Raw genomic sequence first — 26,596 nt, 5'->3', positions numbered from 1 at the left:
AATAAGGGGTTAAGACCAAGTTTGTTTTACCAGCTAGTATTAAGCCAGAGAGTCTTAATGTCAAGTCAAGTTTGAATCGGCCATTAAGAATCTCCAATAAAGGATTAAAAAAAAACAAAAAACAAGACACAGAAGAAAAATACTTTATTAGAAATAAATACACAGACACACTTAGAGACTCCCTCTTACCCCTCCACGATCCTGGTCTTTTGTCTTCTTCAACCAATCTAGCTCTGCGATATCACACAGCACAGGGGAGGAAGAACGCTACTCCTCTCCGTGCTGTCTAATCACTCAATGGGTGAGCAGAGGCTGCGGTTCGGTAAGCGGTGACATCACCGCTGCCACCGTTGCCATAGTAACCTGACGGGCGGGTTACTATAGCAATGGTGATCTCCGATCACCTGATTCCCGGCGCTGCTATTCATCGGCGTGTGGCAGCTAATCCCTGCATGTGGGCTGACTCTGTAAAGAGCGCCGACATGCAGGGACGAGGAGCATGTGCCCGAACATCTCGCCAGTACACAGCGATCGCCGAGTATACCGAGATGCTCGGGCAAGCACTGCGTACTGGCGAGATGCACTGACAGGCCAATGAGCAATGATCGTACTCGGAAGGAGAAGCAGCGGGAGACAGTCTGCAGGACGCATTGCGGGACCTGTAAGTATAATGACAATGTTTATTATTAACTGTATTCCTATTTTATAGCCCCCCCCGCCCCATCCCATAACTGTAAAGTCAAAGATCAGTGATTGGGACGCAAGATCGTGTTATCTTGATCCTGATCATGATCTTTACAAAATGATCGGCCGTGTCTCCCCAATCCCGACCATCAGGGGGATCGCCCATCCCTACTTTTAACATTTCTATTAAAATTGCCACAGAGAGGTAATCTAACATGTGTTAAAGGGAATCGGTCACCAGGTTTTTGCCACCTAATCCGAGAGCAGCATAATGTAGAGATAGAGATCCTGATTCCAGCGATGTGTCACTTACTGGGCTGCTTAGTGTAGTTTTGATAAAATCACTGATTAATCAGCAGTAGATTATCATTACAGGACTACTTGGCGTGCTGCAGGTAGTCCAGCATATTCATGAGCTCTGTATAACTGCTAGATCGGCAGCAGATAAAAAAAGAGAATTTTGTTTACTTACCGTAAATTCTTTTTCTTATAGTTCCGTATTGGGAGACCCAGACCATGGGTGTTTAGCTTCTGCCTCCGGAGGACACACAAAGTACTACACTCAAAAATGTAGCTCCTCCCTCTGAGCTTATACACCCCCTGGAGAACCAGATCTAGCCAGTTTAGTGCAAAAGCTGAAGGAGAATAACCACCCACAAGTAAAAACAGAGCAAGAACCGGAACAACCGGAGACTCTGTCCATGACAACAGCCGGTGATAACACGCGGAACAAGAAACTGCCAACAGGCAACAGGGAGGGTGCTGGGTCTCCCAATACGGAACTATAAGAAAAAGAATTTACGGTAAGTAAACAAAATTCTCTTTTTCTTTATCGTTCCTATGGGAGACCCAGACAATGGGACGTCTCAAAGCAGTCCATGTGTGGGAATAAACAGAAAAACTAAGAAGTAGGCGGAGCCTAACTTCACAAATGGGCGACAGCCGCCTGAAGGATGCGTCTGCCCAAGCTCGCATCTGCCGAAGCATGAGCATGCACTTGGTAGTGCTTTGAAAAGGTATGCAGGCTAGTCCAAGTGGCAGCCTGACAGACTTGCTGAGCCCGTAGCCTGGTGCCTGAAAGCCCAAGAGGCACCGACAGCTCTGGTCGAGTGTGCCTTGATCCCCGGCGGGGGAGGCACCTGAGAACACTGGTAGGCATCCGAAATGGTCGACCTAATCCAACGGGCTAAAGTCGGCTTAGAAGCAGAGAGGCCCTTACGCCGACCGGTGGTTAGCACAAAAAGAGAGGTGCACCGCCTAAGAGCAGCAGTGCGAGACACACAGATCCGGAGAGCACGCACCAGATCCAGAGTATGCAACGCTTTTTCAAAGCGATGAACAGGAGCCGGACAAAAGGAAGGTAGTGTAATGTCCTGGTTAAGGTGGAAAGGAGAAACCACCTTAGGAAGAAAGTCCGGAGTCGGACGGAGAACCACCTTGTCTTGATGAAAAACCAAAAGAGGTGACTCCGAAGAGAGCGCAGCCAAATCAGAGACTCTCCTGAGGGAAGTTATGGCCACTAGAAAGACCACTTTCTGTGAAAGACGAAACAAAGAAACCTCCCTAAGAGGCTCAAAGAGGGGTTTCTGCAAAACCGTGAGAACCAAATTGAGGTCCCAGGGATCCAAGGGCCGCCGGTAAGGCGGAATGATGTGAGACGCGCCCTGCAAGAAGGTGCGGACCTGAGCCAGCCGGGCGATACGCCGCTGGAACAGCACTGACAGAGCCGAGACTTGTCCCTTGAGGGAGTTGAGGGACAGTCCAAGCTGCAGACCGGACTGTAGAAGGACAGAAGGGTCGGCAAGGAAAAAGGCCAAGGAGGATGGCCGGAAGAGCGACACCAGGACAGGAAAATTTTCCAAGTCCTGTGATAGATCTTGGCAGAGGAAGACTTACGGGCCCGAGTCATAGTGGAGATGACTTCAGGGGGGATACCGGAAGCCGTCAAGACCCAGGACTCAAGAGCCACGCCGTCAATCTGAGAGCCGCAGAATTCTGGCGGAAAAACGGACCTTGTGAGAGAAGGTCTGGACGGTCCGGAAGATGCCACGGCACCTCTACGGACAGAAGGAGCAGGTCTGGATACCAAGCTCGCCTGGGCCAGTCCGGAGCAATGAGGATGACTCGACGGCCCTCCATTCTGATCTTGCGCAGAACTCTGGGCAGGAGAGCTAGAGGGGGAAACGCATAGGACAGACGAAACTGGGACCAGTCCTGAACCAGAGCGTCCGCGGCGAATGCCTGAGGATCGTGGGAGCGAGCCACGTAAACCGGAACCTTGTTGTTGTGACGGGATGCCATTAGGTCCACGTCCGGAGTGCCCCACTTGCGACAGATTGACTGAAACACTGCCGGATGCAGGGACCACTCCCCACTGTCCACGGTTTGACGGCTGAGATAATCTGCCTGCCAGTTTTCCACGCCTGGGATGTGGACTGCGGATATGGTGGACTTGGAGTCCTCCGTCCATTGAAGGATGCGTTGTACCTCCAACATTGCAAGGCGGCTGCGTGTCCCGCCTTGGTGATTGATGTAGGCAACCGCTGTCGCGTTGTCTGACTGGACTCGGATGTGCTTGCCCGCCAATAGCTGGTGAAAAGCTAGGAGAGCCAGAAGCACGGCTCTGGTTTCCAGCACATTGATCGAGAGGGCTGACTCGGACGGAGTCCAAGTGCCCTGTGCTCGGTGGTGGAGACATACCGCTCCCCAGCCGGATAGACTGGCAACCGTGGTGAGGATCACCCAGGACGGGGCCAGGAAGGAGCGTCCCTGAGACAGAGAGAGGGGCCGAAGCCACCACTGAAGAGAGCTCCTGGTCTGTGGCGACAGAGCCACTAACCTGTGCAAGGAGGAAGGCCGCTTGTCCCAACAGCGGAGAATGTCCAGCTGCAGTGGACGCAGATGGAACTGGGCAAAGGGAACAGCCTCCATTGACGCGACCATCTGACCCAGCACCTGCATCAGGTGCCTGATGGAATAACGGCGGGGCCTCAGCAGAGAGCGCACCGCCAGTTGGAGGGACTGCTGTTTGCCGTCACTTGTGAGGTTGCCCTTAATCAGAGTCTCGAACTGCATCCCTAGGTACGTGAGCCTCTGGGTCGGAGTCAGAGTGGATTTGGGCAGATTGACAAGCCACCCGAATTGGGCTAGAGTGGCAAGAGTGAGCGAGAAACTCCGCTGACAGTCTGCGCTGGATGAAGCCTTGACTAGAAGGTCGTCCAGGTAAGGAATCACTGCCAACCCCTGGAGGTGCAGGACCGCAACCACTGCTGCGATGACCTTGGTGAATACCCGAGGGGCCGTGGCTAACCCGAAGGGAAGAGCCACGAATTGGAAATGTTCCTCTCCGATTGCAAAACGTAGCCAACGCTGGTGTGACACTGCAATTGGCACATGGAGATAGGCATCTCTGATGTCGATTGATGCCAGGAAATCCCCTTGGGTCATTGAGGCAATGACTGACCGCAGAGACTCCATGCGAAAATGCCGCACCCGAACATGCTTGTTGAGAAGCTTGAGATCCAAGATGGGCCGGATGGAACCGTCCTTTTTGGGGACTAGGAAGTGATTTGAGTAGAAACCTCTGAACCGTTCCCGGGCGGGAACCGGTACAATTACTCCGTTGGCCTGCAAGGATGCCACGGCCTGAGAGAAGGCGGCGGCCTTGGAGCAGGGGGGAGTTGACAGAAAAAATCTGTCTGGCGGGTTGGAAGAGAATTCTATCCTGTAGCCGTGGGAGATGATATCCCGCACCCACTGATCGGAGACGTGTTGAAACCACGTGTCGCCAAAGTGGGAGAGCCTGCCACCGACTAAGGACGTTGCTGGCGCGGACAGATAGTCAAGAGGAGGCTGCCTTAGTGGCAGCAGCTCCTGCAGTCTTCTGTGGACGCGCTTTTGTGCGCCAGTTGGATTTTTGGTCCTTGGCTGAGTTAGTGGACGAGGCCGAGGGCTTAGAGGACGACCAGTTGGAGGAACGAAAGGAACGAAACCTCGACTGATTCCTACCCTGGACAGGTTTCCTGGTTTTGGTTTGTGGCATGGAAGTACTCTTCCCGCCAGTAGCTTCCTTAATAATTTCATCCAGCTGTTCTCCGAACAGCCGGGACCCAGCAAAAGGGAGCCCAGCAAGGTACTTCTTTGAAGAAGCATCTGCCTTCCACTCTCGAAGCCACAAGATCCTGCGGATAGCGAGGGAATTAGCCGAAGCCACCGCAGTGCGGTGAGAAGCCTCCAGCATGGCAGACATGGCATAGGATGAAAAAGCTGAAGCTTGGGAAGTTAAGGTAACCATTTCGGGCATAGATTCCCTGGCGAGGGAATGCATCTCCTCCAGAGAAGCAGAGATGGCTTTGAGAGCCCACACTGCTGCAAAAGTTGGGGAGAACGAGGTCCCTGCCGCCTCATATACAGATTTGGCCAGAAGGTCAACGAATCCTTAAGAGAGGTGCCATCAGCCACTGATACAACGGTCCGGGCTGAGAGTCTAGACACCGGGGGGTCTACCTTTGGTGAATGAGCCCACTCCTTGACCACCTCAGGTGGAAAGGGAAAACGGTCATCAGAACCACGCTTTGGAAAGCGTTTGTCAGGACAGGCTCTGGGCTTGGTCACAGCGGCCTGAAAACTGGAGTGGTTAAAGAACACACTCTTTGTCCTCTTAGGCGAGGTAAACTGGTGCTTTTCTGCCAGAGAGGGTTGCTCCTCTGATACTGGCGGATTGACATCCAGTACAGAATTAATGGACGCAATCAAATCACTAACATCTGAGTCACTTTCGGACAGATCAATGGGGCACATGGAATTAGCCTCCGAGCCCCCTGTAAAGGCATCGTCCTCGTCCTGCGAGTCAGCTTCTGAAACAGAGCCGCGGGACGAGGAAGGAGAGGGAGCCCTGCGTCTCCTCTTAGGAGGACGGGGTCTGGGACCAGATGATGAATCCTCTGTGAGCTCCGCTGAGAGAGCCCTAGCAGAAGAGGCACCCTGTGAAGGGGGCTGATGCATGTTCAGCAAAGTCCTGGACAGCTGTCCCATGGAGTCGGCAAAAGACTGGGAGATAGACCTAGATAAGGATTCTACCCAAGCCGGGGGTTCAGCCACAGGAGCCGGAGCAGCCGGAGAGACCACTGGGGGTGCGATTCCAGGCTGAGGCATCGTCAGGTTAGAGCAGGCATCACAATGTGGATAGATGCTCGGATCAGGCAGTAGGAGCTTACATGCAGTGCATACTGAATACAGCTTTGGAGCTTTGCTCCTCGTGTGAGACATGCTGCTGGAGTGGGGGCTCTGCCAGAATGACCCCCAGAGAGTATATACAGAGGTCCACAACCAGAGGTTGTGGCTTACCAGACCGCTGGAGCGGTGTTGTGTGCCCTCCAGATCCCGAAGCCCGGACCCCCAAGCACCTCCGCAGGGATGCTGCAGACCAGTGCTGATTGCAGAGAAAACGCTGAGAAAATGGCGCCGGAGCGAAGAGAGGGGGCGGGACCTACTCTGAGAGCGGGATCTGGAGGGCCAAAGAGACTTACAGGGGAGGAGACATGTACCCAGTGAGGAGTGTCCCTCCCCTGTGCAGAACGGCCGCTGGGCGGAGCCGCGCTGTCCCTCTGCATGAATGACATGCGAGGGCAGTGAAACCGAAAGTAGGCCTCCGGCGAAGCCGGGGCCTAAATTTGAGCGGTGCGGCCGGCGCGCAGGCACCATCGGCGCGGTTCTCAGGCGACAGCCAGAGAACCCGCCGGAAATGTCAGAAAACTCACTCAGCACACTCTCCCACAACAATAAAGTAAAGGGACCCCCAATATATAAACGTCTCAGGTACTTAGCTTGCTGAGACGCAGGGTTCCAAGTCCCTGGGGATGAGTGCTCCAGTCCAGCAGGATCCTGAAGGGCTGCGGATGGAGACCGGTCTCCTGCCAAGCATGGAGAACCGTGCTGGCTCCCACTTCAAGCCAGAGCCCAGGAGGGATGGTGAAGGAGCACGGCATGTAAGGCTCCAGCCTTGGAATCAACCTTAACAGCACCACCAACACAGTGGGGTGAGAAGGGACATGCCGGGAGTCCAGGCTTGGACCCGCTTTTCTTCAAACTCTTTCCAAAAATCAAAAATCAGATGAGAATGCATGTGTGGATGTATGCCTCCTGAACACAAAGCGATAAACTGGCTAGATCTGGTTCTCCAGGGGGTGTATAAGCTCAGAGGGAGGAGCTACACTTTTGAGTGTAGTACTTTGTGTGTCCTCCGGAGGCAGAAGCTAAACGCCCATTGTCTGGGTCTCCCATAGGAACGATAAAGAAACATTGATTTTATCAAAATGACAGCAAACAGCTCAGTAAGTGACACATCACTGGAATCAAGGTCTCTGTCTCTGCATTATGCTGCTATCAGAACGGGAAGCAAAAACCTGGTGACAGATTCCCTTTAATACACCCTAAGTGAATAACAGTCCAACATTACAGAAGCTTGAAGGTCTACTAGCGGTAACCTTTGGAGGCTTCAGCAATAAATATTGTCATTTTTTTCCTTTAAGAAATAAAAAAAAGTCCCTATAGTTATAACATTTTTCCAATATTCCTTAGTTTATTCCTGCTGCACTCTGAATATTCTGTTTTGTTGGGGTTTTTTTTAATCTGCCATATAGTTCCAGATACATGGGCCTTTTTATCTAATGCAAGTTTTGTTGGTCTTTCCAAGGGGACGGTGCTCACAGGTTTCTTTGGGGGCGTGTACTTAGGCTGCTCTGCATAATTATCTTGCTGACCATGCCCTCTTAGTAAAGATCATGAAAATTGGCACTACATAGAAAAAGCCCATATCTCTGGAAAAGAAAATAGAATAATCAGGGGAGCAGCGGGAATAAAATCAGAGCAAAACCTGAACACTTTTGACCTTGAGATGGATCCTCTTTAAATATTATGGCAGATCCAATAATATTCCAATTCTAACACCTCCAAAAAGACAACTGCAACCTCCTCACAGAAAAACATGGTGGGAGTCCCTTTATTCTATTCTAAGTTCATAAACCTGAATTGAAGTAACCCACTGCCATGGCTCTCTATTGGCTTTACCTACGTGGCCAATTTGATGGCTTGAACAACAAACAGGACCTCCAAAAAGTAATATACTGCAACAAAGAAATCCGATGTACAAGCCAAACCCCCCCCCCTCAAAACATAGTGTATGTATATACAGCTGTAGCCCCCCAAATCTTAACTTTGGAGCCAAATTACAACACTAAAATGAGCCACTGATTTCAGCATTTAGATAAATAAATTTAAAAGATTTATCCAACAATAGGTGTAGGAAAAAAAAATAAATTTATACCTCCAAAACCAGCCCCATTCCTCTATAGTCCGTGTTGTGGGACCAGTTTATGGAGTATAATTTTTTTAAATTTTTATTCATCACACACTACTAAAGGGGTTTCCAGTTATTAACTTTAAGGCTATGTGCGCACTTTGCGTTTTTACCTGCGTTTTGAACTGCAGCGTTTTCATGGCAAAAGGCATGCGTTTTGATTTTCCAGCAATTTCTATGGGAAAAAGGGATTTCATGTGCGCACTATACAGTTCAAAACGCTGCGTTTAATTTGCATATTTTTGGGCAAAAACTCAGCGTTTAAAGAAGCAGCATGTCAATTGTTTTTTGCCATTTGGGCAGCGTTTTGCTATCACTGGAGGCAATGGGAAATGTCAAAACGCATTCTACATCAAAATTCCAGCGTTTTACATGCTTTTTAGCTGCAGAAAATATGCTTTTTGGACAAAATAAACGCATGCGGTTTTGACTTTATAATATTGGAATAATATGTCCCTTTACACACAGAGTCCGATAATTAAATTAATGAAATACCATAATTTCATGTTATTTTATGCATATATATTAAAAAAGTTATATATTTAATAAAAATATTTATTTTGCGTATGATTTTAATCAATATATTTATTATCATTTTTCCCGTTTTTTCAATAGTGTTTGAATGTTTAAACTTTATATAGTAGTGTCTTTGTATTGAAAACGCATTTGACTTTAAGCAATGAAAAAGCATGTAAATCGCACTAAAAACGCGGTAAAAACGCACGCATACTTATCACGTTTTTTCAAAACCAACTATGGCAAAAACCATTTCTGCCAGAGGATGCGTTTAGAACTGCAACTACCTCGACGCAAAGTGCGGACATAGCCTAAAAGTTCCAACATTAAAAAGACGTCATATTTACCTGCATTTTCATCCCATCTAATCCCAGCCTGCAAGAAGGTAATTGTGTAAGAAAAAATGTAGAAAGAAAGTAAACTTCAATTACATGCGACAGCATAAAGAAAAAAGAGAATTTTGTTTACTTACCGTAAATTCTTTTTCTTATAATTCCGACATGGGAGACCCAGACCATGGGTGTATAGCTTATGCCTCCGGAGGACACACAAAGTACTACACTAAAAAGTGTAGCTCCTCCCTCCGAGCATATACACCCCCTGGATGACAGAATCCAACCAGTTTAGTGCAAAAGCTGAAGGAGGACATCCACCCATAAGTAGAGATAGAGTAACACCCGGAATAACCGGAACCTCTGTCTACAACAACAGCCGGTGAAAACACACGGAACAAGAACTGCCAACAGGCAACAGGGAGGGTGCTGGGTCTCCCATGTCGGAACTATAAGACAAGGAATTTACGGTAAGTAAACAAAATTCTCTTTTTCTTTATCGTTCCTTTATGGGAGACCCAGACCATGGGATGTCTCAAAGCAGTCCATGTGTGGGAATAAACAGATAACTGAGAAGTAGGCAAAACCTAGCTTCACAAATGGGCGACAGCCGCCTGAAGGATGCGTCTGCCCAAGCTCGCATCTGCCGAAGCATGAGCATGCACTTGTTAGTGCTTCGAAAAGGTATGCAGACTGGACCAAGTGGCAGCCTGACAGACCTGCTGAGCCGTAGCCTGGTGCCTGAAAGCCCAAGAGGCACCGACAGCTCTGGTCGAGTGTGCCTTGATCCCCCGGCGGGGGAGGCACCTGACTGAGTACACTGGTAGGCATCGGATATGGCCGACCTAATCCAGCGAGCTAAGGTCGGCTTAGAAGCCGAGAGACCCTTGCGTTGACCTGTGGTCAGCACAAAAAGAGAGGTACACCGCCTAAGAACAGCGGTGCGTGATACATAGATCCGGAGCGCCCGCACCAGATCTAAAGTATGCAATGCTTTCTCAAAGCGATGAACAGGAGCCGGACAAAAGGAAGGCAATGAAATGTCCTGGTTAAGGTGGAAAGGAGAAAACCACCTTAGGGAGAAAGTCCGGAGTCGGACGGAGAACCACCTTATCTTGATGAAAAACCAAAAAGGGTGACTCCGATGAGAGCGCAGCCAAATCAGAGACTCTCCTGAGAGAAGTTATGGCCACCAGAAAGACGACTTTCTGTGAAAGTCGAAATAAAGAAACCTCCCTAAGAGGCTCAAAGGGGGGCTTCTGTAAGGCCGTGAGGACCAGATTAAGGTCCCAGGGATCCAAGGGCCGCCGGTAAGGCGGAATGATGTGAGATGCGCCCTGCATGAAGGTGCGCACCTGAGCCAGTCGGGCGATACGCCGCTGGAACAACATTGACAGAGCCGAGACCTGTCCCTTAAGGGAATTGAGGGATAGTCCAAGCTGCAGACCGGACTGTAGAAGGACAGGATGGTCGGCAAGGAAAAAGGCCAAGGGGCATGGCCGGAAGAACGACACCAGGACAGGAAAATTCTCCAAGTCCTGTGGTAAATTTTTGCCGAGGAAGACTTCCGAGCCTGAGTCATAGTGGAGATGACTTCGGGAGGAATGCCGGAAGCCGTCAGGATCCAGGACTCAAGAGCCACGCCGTCAATCTGAGAGCTGCAGAATTCTGGCGGAAAAACGGACCTTGTGAGAGAAGGTCTGGGCGGTCCGGGAGATGCCACGGCACCTCTACGGACAGACGGAGCAGGTCTGGGTACCAAGCTCGGCTGGGCCAGTCTGGAGCAATGAGTATGACCCGACGGCCCTCCATTCTGATCTTGCGCAGGACTCTGGGCAAGAGAGCTAGAGGGGGAAACACGTAAGACAGACGGAACTGGGACCAATCCTGAACTAGCGCATCCGCTGCAAAGGCCTGAGGATCGTGGGAGCGAGCCACGTAAACCGGGACCTTGTTGTTGTGCCGGGATGCCATTAGATCCACTTCCGGAGTGCCCCATTTGCGGCAGATGGACCGGAACACTGCCGGATGCAGAGCCCACTCGCCGCTGTCCACGGTTTGACGGCTGAGATAATCTGCCTCCCAGTTTTCTACGCCTGGGATGTGGACTGCGGATATGGTGGACTTGGAGTCCTCCGTCCACTGAAGGATGCGTTGAACCTCCAACATTGCCAGGCGGCTGCGAGTCCCGCCCTGGTGGTTGATGTAGGCAACTGCTGTCGCGTTGTCTGACTGGACTCGAATGTGCTTGCCCGCCAACAGGTGGTGAAAGGCTACGAGAGCTAGGAACACAGCTCTGATGTCCAGCACATTGATCGAGAGGGCTGATTCGGACGGAGTCCAAGTGCCCTGTGCTCGGTGGTGGAGAAATACTGCTCCCCAGCCGGATAGACTGGCGTCCGTGGTGAGGATCACCCAGGACGGGGTCAGGAAGGAGCGTCCCTGAGACAGAGAGAGGGGCTGAAGCCACCACTGAAGAGAGCTCCTGGTCTGTGGCGACAGAGCCACCAACCTGTGCAAGGAAGAAGTCCGCTTGTCCCAACAGCGGAGAATGTCCAGCTGCAGAGGACGCAGATGGAACTGGACAAAGGGAACCGCTTCCATTGACGCCACCATCTGACCCAGCACCTGCATGAGGTGCCTGATGGAATGACGGCGGGGCCTCAACAGAGAACGAACCGCCAGATGAAGGAACTGCTGTTTGACTAAGGGCAGCTTCACAAGTGCCAGCAGAGTCTCGAATTGCATCCCTAGGTACGTAAGTTCCTGGGTCGGGGTCAGAGTGGACTTGGGCAGATTGACAAGCCACCCGAATTGAACCAGCGTGGCGAGAGTAAGCGAGACACTCCGCTGACAGTCTGCACTGGATGAAGCCTTGACTAGAAGGTCGTCCAGGTAAGGAATCATTGCCAACCCCTGGAGGTGCAGAACCGCAACCACTGCTGCCATGACCTTGGTGAATACACGAGGGGCCGTGGCTAACCCGAAGGGGAGAGCCACGAATTGGAAATGTTCCTCTCCGATTACAAAACGTAGCCAACGCTGGTGTGAAACTGCGATTGGCACATGCAGATAGACATCTCTGATGTCGATGGATGCTAAGAAATCTCCTTGGGTCATTTACTGATCGCAGAGACTCCATGCGAAAATGCCGCACCTGAACATGCTTGTTGAGAAGCTTGAGATCCAGGTCGTAAGGCACCGTCCTTTTCGGGGACTAGGAAGAGATTTGAGTAGAAATCTCAGAACCGTTCCCAGTCGGAAACTGGTACAATTACTCCATTGGCCTGCAAGAATGCCACGGCCTGTGAGAAGGCGGCGGCCTTGGAGCAGGGGGGAGTTGACAGAAAAAATCTGTTTGGCGGGCTGGAGAGAATTCTATCCTGTAGCCGTGGGAGATGGTATCCCACACCCACTGATCGGAGACGTGTTGAAACCACACGTCGCCCAAGTGGGAGAGCCTGCCACCGACCAAAGGACGTTGCTGGCGCGGCCAGATAATCAAGAGGAGGCTGCCTTGGTGGCCGCAGCTCCTGCGGACTTCTGAGGACGCGGCTTCATGCGCCAGTTGGTTTACGGTCCTTGTCTGAGTTAGTGGACGAGGCCGAGGGCTTAGAGGACGACCAGTTAGAGGAACGAAAGGAACGAAACCTCGACTGGTTCCTGCCCTGGACAGGTTTCCTGGGTTTGTGGCATGGAAGTACTCTTCCTGCCAAAAGCTTCCTTAATAATTTCATCCAGTTGTTCGCCGAATAGTCTGGTCCCAGCAAAAGGGAGCTCAGCAAGGAACTTCTTAAGAAGCATCTGCCTTCCACTCTCGAAGCCACAGGGGCCTGCGGATAGCGAGGGAAATAGCCGAGGCCACCGCAGTGCGGTGGCAGTCTCCAGCATGGCAGATATGGCATAGGATGAAAAGACTGAAGCCTGGAAGTTAAGGCAACCATTTCAGGCATAGAGTCCCTGTGAGGGAATGCATCTCCTCCAGAGAAGCAGAGATGGCTTTGAGAGCCCGCACTGCTGCAAAAGATGGGGAGAACGAGGCTCCTGCCACTCATATATCGATTTCCAGAAGGTCGACCTGGCGGACAGTGGAATCCTTAGAGAGGTGCCATCAGCCACTGACACAACTGTCCGGGCTGAAAGTCTAGACACCGGAGGGTCCACCCTTGGTGAATGAGCCCACTCCTTGACCACCTCTGGTGGAAGGGGAAAACAGTCATCAGAACCACGCTTTGGGAAGCGTCTGTCAGGACAGGCTCTGGGCTTGGTCACAGTGGGCTGAAAAACTTGAGTGGTTAAGGAACACACTCCTTGTTCTCTTAAGGTATACTGATGCCTTTCTGCCAGAGGGGGATGCTCCCCTGATACAGGCGGATTGTGGTCCAGTACAAATATAATGGACGCAAACAAATCATTAGCATCTGCGTCACCTTCGGACAGATCAATGGAGTACATGAAGTAGCGTCCGAGCCCCTAGTAAAGGCATCCTCTTCGTCCTGCGAGTCAGCTCGTGAATCAGAGCCGCGGGACGAGGAAGGAAAGGGGACCCTGCGTCTCCTTTTAGGAGGACGGGGTCTGAGACCAGATGAAGAATCCTCTGTTAGCTTTGCTGAGCGAGCCGTAGCAGCAGAAGCGCCCTGAGAAGGGGGCTGATGCATGCTCAGCAGTGTCCGGGATAGCTGTCCCCTGGAGAGAGGGATTCTACCCAAACCGGGGGTTCAGCCACCGGAGCCGGAGCAGCCGGAGGGATCACTGATGAGCTTCCAGGCTGAGGGACCACTATGTTAGAGCAAGCATCACAATGTGGTTATGTGCTCGGTACAGGCAGTACGAGTCTACATGCAGTGCATATTAAAAACAGCCTTGCAGCCCTGCTTTGATGTGAGACATGCTGCAGAAGTGGGAGCTCTGTCCAGAATGACCCCCAGTAAACAGAGTATATAGGCAGCTCCACAACCGGAGGTTGTGGCTTGCCAGACCGTTTAACATAGAGATATCTCTGTGCCGTCCAGATCCCCCAGCCCAGGCCCCCATTTGTCACAATGTGGTTATGCAGACATTGAGAACGCTGATAAAATGGCGCCGGAGCGAGGAGAGGGGGCGGGGGCCTACTCTGAGTGCGGGATCCGGAGGGCAAATGAGGTATACAGGGGAGGGAATCTTTCCTCAGTGAGGAGTGTCCGTTCCCTGTGCTGAACAGCCGCTGGGCGGAGCCGCACTGTCCCTCTGCATGACTGACATGCAGGGGCAGTGAAATCGAAACTAGGCCTCAGGCGAAGCCGGGGCCTAGATTTAAACATGCGGCCAGCGTGCAGGCACCATCGGCGCGGTTCTCCAGTGAAAACTGGAGAACCGGCCGGAAATGTTAACACAGTCATATAACACACTATCCCCAATATATAAAGTACAAGGGACCCCTGGAAAGACCACTTTCTGTGGTAATAACGTCTCAGTACTTAGCTAGTGAGACGCAGGGCCAGGTCCCTGGGGGGGTGAGCGCTCTGTCCGGCAGGATCCTGAAAGGGCTGCGGATGGAGACCGGTCTCCTGCAAAGCAGTGAGAACCGTGATGGCTCCCACTTCAAGCCAGAGCCTCAGAGGATGGTGAAGGAGCGCGGCATGTGAAGGCTCCAGCCTTGTAAAATCAACCTTAACAGCACCGCCGACCCAGTGGGGTGAGAAGGGACATGCCGGGAGTCCAGATTGCACCCGCTTTTCTTCCAAATCTTTGAAATCAAAAATCAAAATTCAGAGAATGCATGTGTGTGTGTGACCTCCTGAACACAAAGCATTAAACTGGTTGGATCTAGTCATCCAGGGGGTGTATATGCTCGGAGGGAGGAGCTACACTTTTTAGTGTAGTACTTTGTGTGTCCTCCGGAGGCAGAAGCTAAACACCCATGGTCTGGGTCTCCCATAAGGAACGATGAAGAAAGACTGCTCCCCAGCCGGACAGACTGGCATCCGTGGTGAGGATCACCCAGGACGGGGTCAGGAAGGAGCGTCCCTGAGACAGAGAGAGGGGCCGAAGCCACCACTGAAGAGAGCTCCTGGTCTGAGGCGACAGAGCCACTAGCCTGTGCAAGGAAGCGGTCCGCTTGTCCCAACAGAGGAGAATGTCCAGCTGCAGGGGACGCAGATGGAACTGGGCAAAGGGAACCGCCTCCATGGAGGCCACCATTTGACCCAGCACCTGCATCAGGCGCCTGAGGGAATAACGGCGGGGCCTCAGGAGAGAGCGCACCGCCCCCCGAAGGGACTGCTGTTTGACTAAGGGCAGCTTGACAAGTGCCGGCAGAGTCTCGAATTGCATCCCAAGGTACGTGAGTTTCTGGGTCGGGACCAGAGTGGACTTTGGCAGATTGACAAGCCACCCGAATTGGACAAGCGTGGCAAGAGTGAGTGAGACACTCCGCTGACATTCTGCACTCGAGGACGCCTTGACTAGAAGGTCGTCCAGGTAAGGAATCACTGCCAACCCCTGGAGGTGCAGAACCGCAACCACTGTTGCCATGACCTTGGTGAATACTCGAGGTGCCGTGGCTAGCCCGAAGGGGAGAGCCACGAATTGGAAGTGTTCCTCCCCGATTGCAAAACGGAGCCGACGCTGGTGTGAAACTGCAATTGGCACATGCAAATAGGCATCTTTGATGTCGATGGATGCAAGAAAGTCTCCCTGGGTCATTGAAGCAATGAGTGATCGCAGAGATTCCATGCGAAAGTGCCGCACCTGAACATGCTTGTTGAGAAGCTTGAGATCCAGGATGGGCCGGAAGGAACCGTCCTTTTTGGGGACTAGGAAGAGGTTTGAGTAGAAACCTCTGAACCGTTCCGGAGCGGGAACCGGTACAATTACTCCGCTGGCCTGCAAGGAAGCCACGGCCTGAGAGAAGGCGGCGGCCTTGGAGCAGGGGGGAGTGGACAGAAAAAATCTGTTTGGCGGGCTGGAAGAAAATTCTATCCTGTAGCCGTGGGAGATGATATCCCGCACCCACTGGTCGGAGACGTGTTGAAACCACACGTCGCCAAAGTGGGAGAGCCTGCCACCGACTAAGGACGCTGCTGGCGCGGCCCGATAGTCAAGAGGAGGCTGCCTTGGTGGCAGCGGCTCCTCCGTTCTTCTGGGGACGAGGCTTCGAGCGCCAGTTGGGTTTTCGATCCTTAGCCGAGTTAGTGGACGAGGCTGAGGGCTTAGAGGAGGACCAGTTTGAGGAACGAAAGGACCGAAACCTCGACTGGTTCCTGCCCTGGACAGGTTTCCTGGCTTTAGTTTGTGGCAAGGAAGTACTCTTCCCGCCAGTAGCTTCCTTAATGATTTCATCCAGTTGTTCACCGAACAGTCGGGTCCCAGAAAAAGGGAGCCCGGCTAGAAACTTCTTGGAAGCAGCGTCTGCTTTCCACTCACGAAGCCACAAGATCCTGCGGATCGCGAGGGAATTAGCGGAGGCTACCGCTGTGCGGTGAGACGCCTCCAAAATGGCAGACATGGCATAGGACGAAAAAGCCGAGGCTTGGGAAGTTAAGGCCACCATTTCGGGCATAGAGTCCCTGGTAAGGGAGTGCATCTCCGCCAGGGAAGCAGAGATGGCCTGAAGGGCCCACACTGCTGCAAAAGACGGGGAGAAAGAGGCCCCTGCCGCTTCATATACAGATTTGGCCAGAAGGTCAACCTGGCGGTCAGTGGAGTCCTTAAGAGAGGTGCCATCCGCCACAGACACAACTGTCCGGGCTGAGATTCTAGACACCGGAGGATCTACCTTTGGTGACTGAGCCCATTCCTTGACCACCTCAGGTGGAAAAGGAAAACGGTTATCAGAAGTACGCTTAGGAAAGCGTTTGTCAGGACGGGCCCTGGGTTTGGTCACAGTGGCCTGAAAACTGGAGTGGTTAAAAAACGTACTCCTTGCTCTCTTAGGTGAGGTAAACTGGTGTTTTTCTACCAGAGAAGCTTGTTCATCAGACACTGGTGGATTAAGGTCCAGTACGGAGTTAATGGACGCAATCAAATCGCTAACATCTGCATCACCTTCGGTATCAATGGGGTACATAGACGTAGCGTCTGAGCCCACAGTAAGGGCATCCTCCTCGCCTTGCAATTCGGCCCGTGAATCAGAGCCGTGGGACGAGGAAGGAGAAGAGTCCCTGCGTCTCCGTTTAGGAGGACGGGGTCTGGGATCAGATGAAACATACTCTGTGAGCTCTGTAGAGCAAGTCGGAGCAGCAGAGGCACCCTGAGAAGGGGGCTGATGCATGCTCAGCAGCGTCCGGGACAACTGTCCCATGGAGTCGGCAAAGGACTGGGAAATAGCTTTAGAAAATGATGCTACCCAAGCCGGGGGTTCCGCCACCGGGGCTGGAGCAGCCGGAGGGACCCCTGGGGAGACTCCAGGCTGAGGCACCACCACATTAGAGCAGGCATCACAGTGTGGGTCTGTGCTCGGTTCGGGCAGTATGAGCTTACATGCAGTGCATATTGAGTACAGCCTTGCAGCCTTGCTCGTGGTGTGAGACATGCTGCTGAGGAGGATGTTCGGTAGTAGAGAATTCACTCCTTCAAAAAGCCACCAGAGAGTGTATAAAAAGTCCACAACCAGAGGTTGTGGCTTACCAGACCGTTTTGTGTGCCCTCCGGATTCCCAGCTTGGACCCCCAGACAGATAATTCACTCCTTCTGCAGAGCTGCAGCAGCCAGCGCCGACCAGTGTAAAAACGCTGAGAAAATGGCGCTGGTGTGAGGAGGGGGGGCGGGGGTTAATCCAAGAGCGGGAACCGGAGGGCTAAGGAGAAATACAGGGGAGGGAATCATCTCCTCAGAGAGGAGTGTCCTCCCCTGTGCTGAACGGCCGGTGGGCGGAGCCGCACTGCCCCCCTGCATGACTGACATGCAGGGGCAGAGAAACGAAAGTAGGCCGCGGCCGAAGCCGGGGCCTAAATTTATCCATGCGGCCGACGATCAGGCACCCTCGGCGCGGTTCTCAGGAAAAAACCAGAGAACCGGCCGGAAATCACAGTAAAGGGACTTATGAAGCAGAATTGCACAAATAACACACTCTCCCCACAATAAAATGCAGAAGGGACCCCTGAATACCGTCTCAATACTTAGCTTTTGAGACGCAGGGCCAGGTCCCTGGGGGGGGGTGAGCGCTCCGTCCAGCAGGATCCTGAAAGGGCTGCGGATGGAGACCGGTCTCCTGCAGAGCAGTGAGAACCGTGAAGGCTCCCACTTCAAGCCAGAGCCCGTAGGGATGGTGAAGGAGCGCGGCATGGAAGGCTCCAGCCTTAAGGTCAACCTTAACAGCACCGCCGACACAGTTGGGTGAGAAGGGACATGCCGGGAGTCCGGTGGACCCGCTTTTCTTCCAAATCTTTAAATAAAAATCAAAAATCAAAAGAGGATGCATGTGTGTGTGTGACCTCCTGAACACAAAGCATTAAACTGGTTGGATTCTGTCATCCAGGGGGTGTATATGCTCGGAGGGAGGAGCTACACTTTTTAGTGTAGTACTTTGTGTGTCCTCCGGAGGCATAAGCTATACACCCATGGTCTGGGTCTCCCATAAAGGAACGATAAAGAAAATGCAATTTTATATTAAATTGTACATTAACATGTACCTCTAATGAAAAATTAAACATTTGCAATGGTTTTGTGACCTTGTATAGTACCTGCAAAGACTTTCCCTTCAAAGCTCAGCTTTACGCTAAATGCACACGCTGAAGTTTTTGTTGCATTTTTGATGCTTTTTTTGGTGCAGTTTTGTTGTCATAAACTTCTAACTTTTGACTTCTCAGCAAAGTCTATGAGAATTCAGATTTGCTGTGCGCGTGTTGCAGTTTTTTTGTCTGCAGTTTATTTGTCACGAACTTGTGACAAAAAAATTGCAGCATGTTCTATCTTTTTGCGTTTTTTTGGCTTGCTTCTACTGAAAAAACGCATCAAAAATCGCATGGTCAAAAAACATCTAAAATGCACTTAGGCCCTGTGCGCACACTGCGTTTTTTGCTGCGGATTTGCTGCGGGTTTTGCTGCAGAAAAGGAGCGGTTTTTGTTCATAAAGTTCATGCAGTCCTTCCCCAGCAAAATCTATGAGAAATCCAAAATGCTGTGCGCACATTTCCCCTACAGGTTTTGCTGCAGAATTTCTGCAGCAAAAATAAGCAGCATGTCACTTCTTTTCCATAGGTACCTACGGTTTTCCCCTGTGTTTTGACATTGATAATGGTTAAAAACCGCAGGGAGAAAACCATGGCAAAACCGTAACAAACTGCAGAATGGTAAAACCGCATGCAGATTTTGGGTGCGTTTTTTTTGCCGCAGGTGCGGAATTCTGCCAGAGGGAGCATGTTTTGCTGAAGAAACACATCTATCCAGTTTGCACAGACCCTAAAAACGCAGCATCATAAGGGCTTGTTTGCACGTACATGCTGAATATTCTGCAGCGATTTGACAGTGCATGTGAGCTTTAAATCGCTGCAGAAACACTGCGTAATGGATGCAGTGTTTCAGCAGAATAAATGCCGATTTCATGCGCTCGGGATGCTGCCGCCACCATAGACAGAGTGGGAGCTACATCCAAAGCGCACAAAATAATTGACATGCTGCTTTTTTGAACGCACGGATTTGGGTCAAAATTCTGACACTCAAATCGCTGTGTTCTAAAAAGCAACGTGCGCACGGATTATGCATAATCTTCATAGATTGTGCTGGGAATGCAAGACGCATGCAGTTACGCTGCAGTTCTATATGCAGCGTAAATGCATGAAATTACGCAATGTGCGCACAAGCCCTTACAAGCATATTTTTTACAAATCTGGGGCAAGGTGCAGTTTTGTTGCGGCAACAAAACTGCAGTGTGCGCATGTAGCTTTAGGGTATGTCTGCACGCTGCAGTGTGCGCATGTAGCCTTAGGGTATGTCTGCACACTGCAGTTTTGTCATAACTACAAAGAAGGGAATTTTGTTTACTTACCGTAAATTCCTTTTCTTCTAGCTCCAATTGGGAGACCCAGACAATTGGGGTGTATAGCTTCTGCCTCCGGAGGCCACACAAAGTATTACACTTTAAAAAGTGTAACCCCTCCCCTCTGCCTATACACCCTCCCGTGCATCACGGGCCCATCAGTTTTGGTGCCAAAGCAGGAAGGAGGAAACTTATAAATTGGTCTAAGGTAAATTCAATCCGAAGGATGTTCGGAGAACTAAAACCATGAACCAAAAGAACAATTCAACATGAACAACATGTGTACACAAAAGAACAAAAGCCCGAAGGGAACAGGGGCGGGTGCTGGGTCTCCCAATTGGAGCTAGAAGAAAAGGAATTTACGGTAAGTAAACAAAATTCCCTTCTTCTTTGTCGCTCCATTGGGAGACCCAGACAATTGGGACGTCCAAAAGCAGTCCCTGGGTTGGGTAAAAGAATACCTCGATAAAAAGAGCCGAAAAACGGCCCCTTCTTACAGGTGGGCAATCGCCGCCTGAAGGACTCGCCTACCTAGGCTGGCATCTGCCGAAGCATAGGCATGCACCTGATAGTGTTTTGTGAAAGTGTGCAGACTCGACCAGGTAGCCGCCTGACACACCTGCTGAGCCGTAGCCTGGTGCCGCAATGCCCAGGACGCACCTACGGCTCTGGTAGAATGGGCTTTCAGCCCTGAAGGAATCGTAAGTCCAGATGAACGGTAGGCTTCAAGAATCGGTTCCTTGATCCACCGAGCCAAGGTTGACTTGGAAGCCTGCGACCCCTTACGCTGGCCAGCGACCAGGACAAAGAGCGCATCCGAACGGCGCAGGGGCGCCGTGCGAGAAATGTAGAGCCTGAGTGCTCTCACGAGATCCAACAAGTGCAGATCCTTTTCACCTTGGTGAACTGGATGAGGGCAAAAGGAAGGTAAGGAGATATCCTGATTGAGATGAAAAGGGGATACCACCTTAGGGAGAAATTCCGGGACCGGACGCAGAACCACCTTATCCTGGTGAAACACCAGGAAGGGGGCTTTGCATGACAGCGCTGCTAACTCAGACACTCTCCTAAGTGAAGTGACTGCCACTAGGAAGGCCACTTTCTGTGAAAGGCGTGATAGAGAGACATCACGCATCGGCTCGAAAGGTGGCTTCTGGAGAGCCGTGAGCACCCTGTTAAGATCCCAGGGTTCTAGCGGACGCTTGTAAGGTGGGACTATGTGGGCCACGCTCTGCAGGAACGTGCGGACCTGCGGAAGCCTGGCTAGACGCTTTTGAAAGAACACGGAAAGCGCCGATACTTGTCCCTTGAGGGAGCCGAGAGACAAACCCTTGTCCATTCCGGATTGAAGGAAGGAAAGAAACGTGGGCAAGGTAAACGGCCAGGGAGTAAAACCCCGATCAGAGCACCAGGATAAGAAGATCCTCCAAGTCCTGTGGTAGATCTTGGCGGACGTTAGTTTCCTGGCCTGTCTCATAGTGGCAATGACATCTTGAGATAACCCTGAGGACGCTAGGAGCCAGGACTCAATGGCCACACAGTCAGGTTGAGGGCCGCAGAATTCAGATGGAAAAATGGCCCTTGAGACAGCAAGTCTGGCCGGTCTGGCAGTACCCACGGTTGACCCACCGTGAGATGCCACAGATCCGGGTACCACGACCGCCTCGGCCAGTCTGGAGCAATGAGGATGGCGCGGCGGCAGTCGGACCTGATCTTGCGTAACACTCTGGGCAGCAGTGCCAGAGGAGGAAAAACATAAGGCAGTCGAAACTGCGACCAATCCTGAACTAAGGCGTCTGCCGCCAGAGCTCTGTGATCTTGAGACCGTGCCATGAATGCCGGGACCTTGTTGTTGTGCCGAGACGCCATTAGATCGACGTCCGGCGTTCCCCAGCGGCAACAGATCTCTTGAAACACGTCCGGGTGAAGAGACCATTCCCCTGCGTCCATGCCCTGGCGACTGAGAAAGTCTGCTTCCCAGTTTTCTACGCCCGGGATGTGAACCGCGGAGATGGTGGAGTCTGTGGCTTCCGCCCACAGCAGAATCCGCCGAACTTCTTGGAAGGCTTGACGACTGCGTGTGCCGCCCTGGTGGTTGATGTACGCAACCACCGTGGCGTTGTCCGACTGTATTCGGATCTGCCTGCCCTCCAGCCACCGCTGGAACGCCTTTAGGGCTAGATACACTGCCCTTATCTCCAGGACATTGATCTGAAGGGAGGACTCTGTCGGAGTCCAGGTTCCCTGAGCCCTGTGGTGGAGGAAGACCGCTCCCCACCCTGACAGACTCGCGTCCGTCGTGACCACAGCCCAGGATGGGGGCAGGAATGATTTTCCCTTCGACAAAGAAGTGGGAAGAAACCACCACTGAAGAGAGGTTTTGGCTGCCCGTGAAAGGGAGACGCTCCTGTCTAGGGACGTCGACCTCCTGTCCCATTTGCGGAGAATGTCCCATTGAAGTGGACGCAGATGAAACTGCGCAAAGGGCACTGCTTCCATTGCTACCACCATTTTCCCTAGGAAGTGCATGAGTCGCCTCAGGGGGTGTGACTGGGCTCGAAGGAGAGAGTGCACCCCTGTCTGTAGTGAACGCTGTTTGTCCAGCGGTAGCTTCACTATCGCCGAGAGAGTATGAAACTCCATCCCGAGGTAAGTCAGCGTTTGGGTCGGTGTCAATTTTGACTTTTGGAAATTGATGATCCACCCAAACCTCTGGAGAGTCTCCAGGGCAATGGTCAGGCTGTGTTGGCATGCCCCCCGGGAGGGTGCCTTGACTAGAAGATCGTCTAAGTAAGGGATCACCGAGTGGCCCTGAGAGTGCAGGACCGCCACTACTGCTGCCATGACCTTGGTGAAGACCCGTGGGGCTGTCGCCAGTCCGAAAGGCAGTGCTACGAATTGAAGGTGTTCGTCTTTGATGGCAAAACGCAGGAAGCGTTGATGCTCTGGTGCAATCGGCACATGGAGATAAGCATCCCTGATGTCGATTGAAGCTAGGAAGTCTCCTTGGGACATCGAGGCGATGACAGAGCGGAGAGATTCCATCCGGAACCGTCTGGTTCTGACATGTTTGTTGAGGAGTTTGAGGTCCAGAACGGGACGGAATGATCCGTCCTTTTTTTGGCACCACGAACAAGTTGGAGTAGAAGCCGTGACCATGTTCCTTAGGGGGAACGGGAATCACCACTCTTTCTGCCTTCAGAGTATTCACCGCCTGAATCAGAGCATCGGCTCGCTCGGGGGGCGGAGATGTTCTGAAGAAACGAGTCGGAGGACGAGAACTGAGCTCTATCCTGTAACCGTGAGACAGAATGTCTCTCACCCATCGGTCTTGGACATGTGGCCACCAGGCGTCGCAAAAGCGGGAGAGCCTGCCACCGACCGAGGATGCGGTTTGGGGAGGCCGAAAGTCATGAGGATGCCGCCTTGGGGGCGGTTCCTCCGGCGGTCTTTTTAGGACGTGACTTAGACCGCCATGCAGAAGAGTTCCTCTGGCCCTTCTGTGACCTGTTGGACGTGGAGGAATGGGGTCCGGCTGAGGGCCGAAAGGACCGAAACCTCGGTTGAATCTTTCGCTGCTGAGGTCTGTTTGGTTTAGACTGGGGTAAGGACGAGTCCTTTCCCTTGGATTGTTTAATAATTTCGTCCAATTGCTCGCCAAACAAACGGTCGCCAGAAAATGGCAAACCGGTTAAGAATTTCTTGGAAGCAGAGTCTGCCTTCCATTCGCGTAGCCACATGGCCCTGCGGACTGCCACCGAATTGGCGGATGCTACCGCCGTGCGGCTCGCAGAGTCCAGGACGGCGTTCATGGCGTAGGACGAAAAATTCAACGCCTGAGAAGTCAAAGACCCAACCTGCGGGGTCGAGGTACGTGCGACCGCATTAATCTCAGACAAACAAGCTGAGATAGCTTGGAGTGCCCACACGGCTGCGAATGCCGGAGCAAAAGACGCGCCTATGGCTTCGTAGATGGATTTCATCAGGAGCTCTATTTGCCTGTCAGTGGCATCCTTGAGCGATGAGCCGTCTGCCACTGATACTACTGATCTAGCCGCCAGTCTAGAGACTGGAGGATCCACTTTGGGACACTGAGCCCACCCCTTAACTACGTCAGGGGGGAAGGGGTAACGTGTGTCATTAAGGCGCTTAGTAAAGCGCTTGTCCGGAAATGCTCTGTGCTTCTGGACAGCATCTCTGAAGTTAGAGTGATCGAAAAACGCACTCCTTGAACGTTTGGGAAACCTAAACTGGTGTTTCTCCTGCTGTGAAGCCGACTCCTCTATAGGTGGAGTTGGAGGAGAAAGTTCTAGCACCTGGTTGATGGACGCTATAAGGTCATTTACTATGGCGTCCCCTTCAGGTGTATCAAGATTGAGAGCAACGTCAGGGTCAGAGCCCTGAGCTGCGACCTCCGCTTCATCCTCCAGGGAGTCCTCATGCTGAGACCCTGAGCAGCGTGACGAAGTCGAGGAAGATCTCCAGCGAGCCCGCTTAGCTGGTCTGGTACTGTGGTCCGAGTCGGAGTCTTCACCGTGGGACCTAGGTGTCACCTCAGGAGCACTTTCCTGCGCCGACCGAGATGGGCCTGGGGGCGATGAACGCACAGCGTCCTGGGCCTGTGTTACCGGTCTGGACTGCAAGGCTTCTAATATCTTAGCAGACCATTTATCCATAGACTGAGCCATGGATTGTGAAAGTGACGCAGAGAGTTTGTCAGCCAAAACTGCAAACTCTGTTCCTGTCACCTGGCCAGTGGAAGCCGTCTGTTCTACCTGAGCCGAGGGTCCCACCAGTGCCCGGGGCTCCGGCTGAGTGAGTGCCACAGGGGCCGAGAATTGCACACAATGAGGGTAGGTGGAACCTGCAGGTAACATTGCCGCACAAGAGGTACAGGTTGCAAAATAAGCCTGTGCCTTGGCACCCTTGCTCTTTGCGGACGACATGCTGTTGTCTCCCCTTAGAGTAATCAGTGAGGGTATATAGCCACAGGCAATAATGCGGCCGAACAGAGAAAATGTATACAGTATAACTATATATATATATACACTTCGGCACCCAAGGGGGCCAGCACCTAACGGTGCTGCTTACCGACCGCCCAAAGCGGTTGTGTGACCACCAGATTCCCTGCCTGGGCCTCCCAGAGCTTGCTCTGTATTCCTCCACTGGCAGCAGTGTTATAACAATGGCTGCCAGCGTTCCGAGAGGAGGAGGGAGCCGTGGGCGTGACCTAAAAAGTGCGGGAATCTGATGCCCCACAGTGCTCAGTGAGGGGGGAGGAGGATATCAAAGTATGCTCCAGCCCTCACTCTCGACGTGCAGTCGAGCGTCCCGCCCTTACCCCTGACTGGCAGGCCCGGGGGCGGGAGTTATCGTACTAGGCCGCAGAAGCCGGGGACTAAATTTAATAGCCGCGGCCGGCAAACAGGTGCGGTCGGCGCGGTAGTCCCGGCGCCACAACAAAACACAGCAGCCGCTGCAGCGTTTGTTACACAGGCGCTCCAGCGCCGACCCCAAGGGGACACAGAGTACCTATTTAGATGCAGGGCCTGTCCCTGATGAGCCTCAGTCTCCTGTCCGTCAGATTCCCCCAGGGGCTGCGGAGGGAGCCCGGTTCCAGTGCCTGGTGACCGGTTTGGATCCCACTTCTCCCAGAGCCTCTAAGGGATGGGGAAGGAAAACGGCATGTGGCTCCAGCCTGTGTACCCGCAATGGGTACCTCAACCTTAACAGCACCGCCGACATTAGTGGGGTGAGAAGGGAGCATGCCGGGGGCCCTGTGAGGGGCCCTCTTTTCTTCCATCCGATAAAAATCAGCAGCTGCTGCTGACTAAAATGTGGAGCTTGCGTGAATGTGTGCCTCCTTCAACACAAAGCATAAAACTGATGGGCCCGTGATGCACGGGTGGGTGTATAGGCAGAGGGGAGGGGTTACACTTTTTAAAGTGTAATACTTTGTGTGGCCTCCGGAGGCAGAAGCTATACACCCCAATTGTCTGGGTCTCCCAATGGAGCGACAAAGAAAATGCACCTTGTGGCCAAAAAAAGCATGCGCTTTGGTGCGTTTTTGACCATGCGTGTTTTAGCACCAATGGGTGAAAAACACAGGTAAAAATGCAAAAAGAACTGACATGCTGCAATTTTGTGGTCACCACAAAACTGTAGCCAAATAATAAAAAGCAATGTACGCACAGCAAATCTGAAATCTCATAAACTTTAGTGGGGAATGCAGCTTGTGGTGACTAAAAGTTCATCACAAACTGCACCAAAAAACGCGTCAAAAACTGCAGCGTGTGCATGGAGCATTGGATGTTGCACTTTCCCTTCTTCCCAATTCACATCTTAGTAAAGTATGTGATTGTCAAGTTACAATACAACTGCAGCCTAAGGCTATGTGCCCACGGGGAAAGTGTCCTGCGGTTATATCCGCAGGAGCTCCCCGAAAACCGTACCACAACTTTTGTCTGTTTCCATGCTGCGGAATGTCGTGCGGATATGCTGCGGGCATTCTGCATTGAGTATACAGTGCCATGGCTTCGGCACTGCATCCTCTATGAAGAACAAGTGCTGAGTGATCGGGGCGTTCATACTTTCCTCCATCACACAGCACTTCTCTCCGGCCGTGTCACTCTGTCAGCGTCTGCACTGTGCAGGAGAAGGTGGGCGGGCCTGAACTAGCTCTGGCTGTCACATGACCGGAGCTCGTGCAGGCCCCGCCCACCTCCTCCTTCCTGCTCCTAGCTCCACTGC

At 52.2% G+C, this 26,596-nt stretch overlaps 1 protein-coding gene across 1 annotated transcript in view; it reads left to right on the top strand.

Moving 5' to 3' along the window:
- LOC142260615 (uncharacterized) overlaps window positions 1-26,596 on the top strand; it is an 89,628-nt gene that overhangs the window by 61,586 nt on the left and 1,446 nt on the right.

Source organism: Anomaloglossus baeobatrachus, unplaced genomic scaffold (assembly GCF_048569485.1).
Source record: "Anomaloglossus baeobatrachus isolate aAnoBae1 unplaced genomic scaffold, aAnoBae1.hap1 Scaffold_139, whole genome shotgun sequence".
In the NCBI taxonomy this organism is placed as follows: Eukaryota; Metazoa; Chordata; class Amphibia; order Anura; family Aromobatidae; genus Anomaloglossus; species Anomaloglossus baeobatrachus.
The sequence above is the reverse complement of the archived record's forward strand: the minus strand, read 5'-3'. Positions and strand labels throughout refer to the sequence as shown.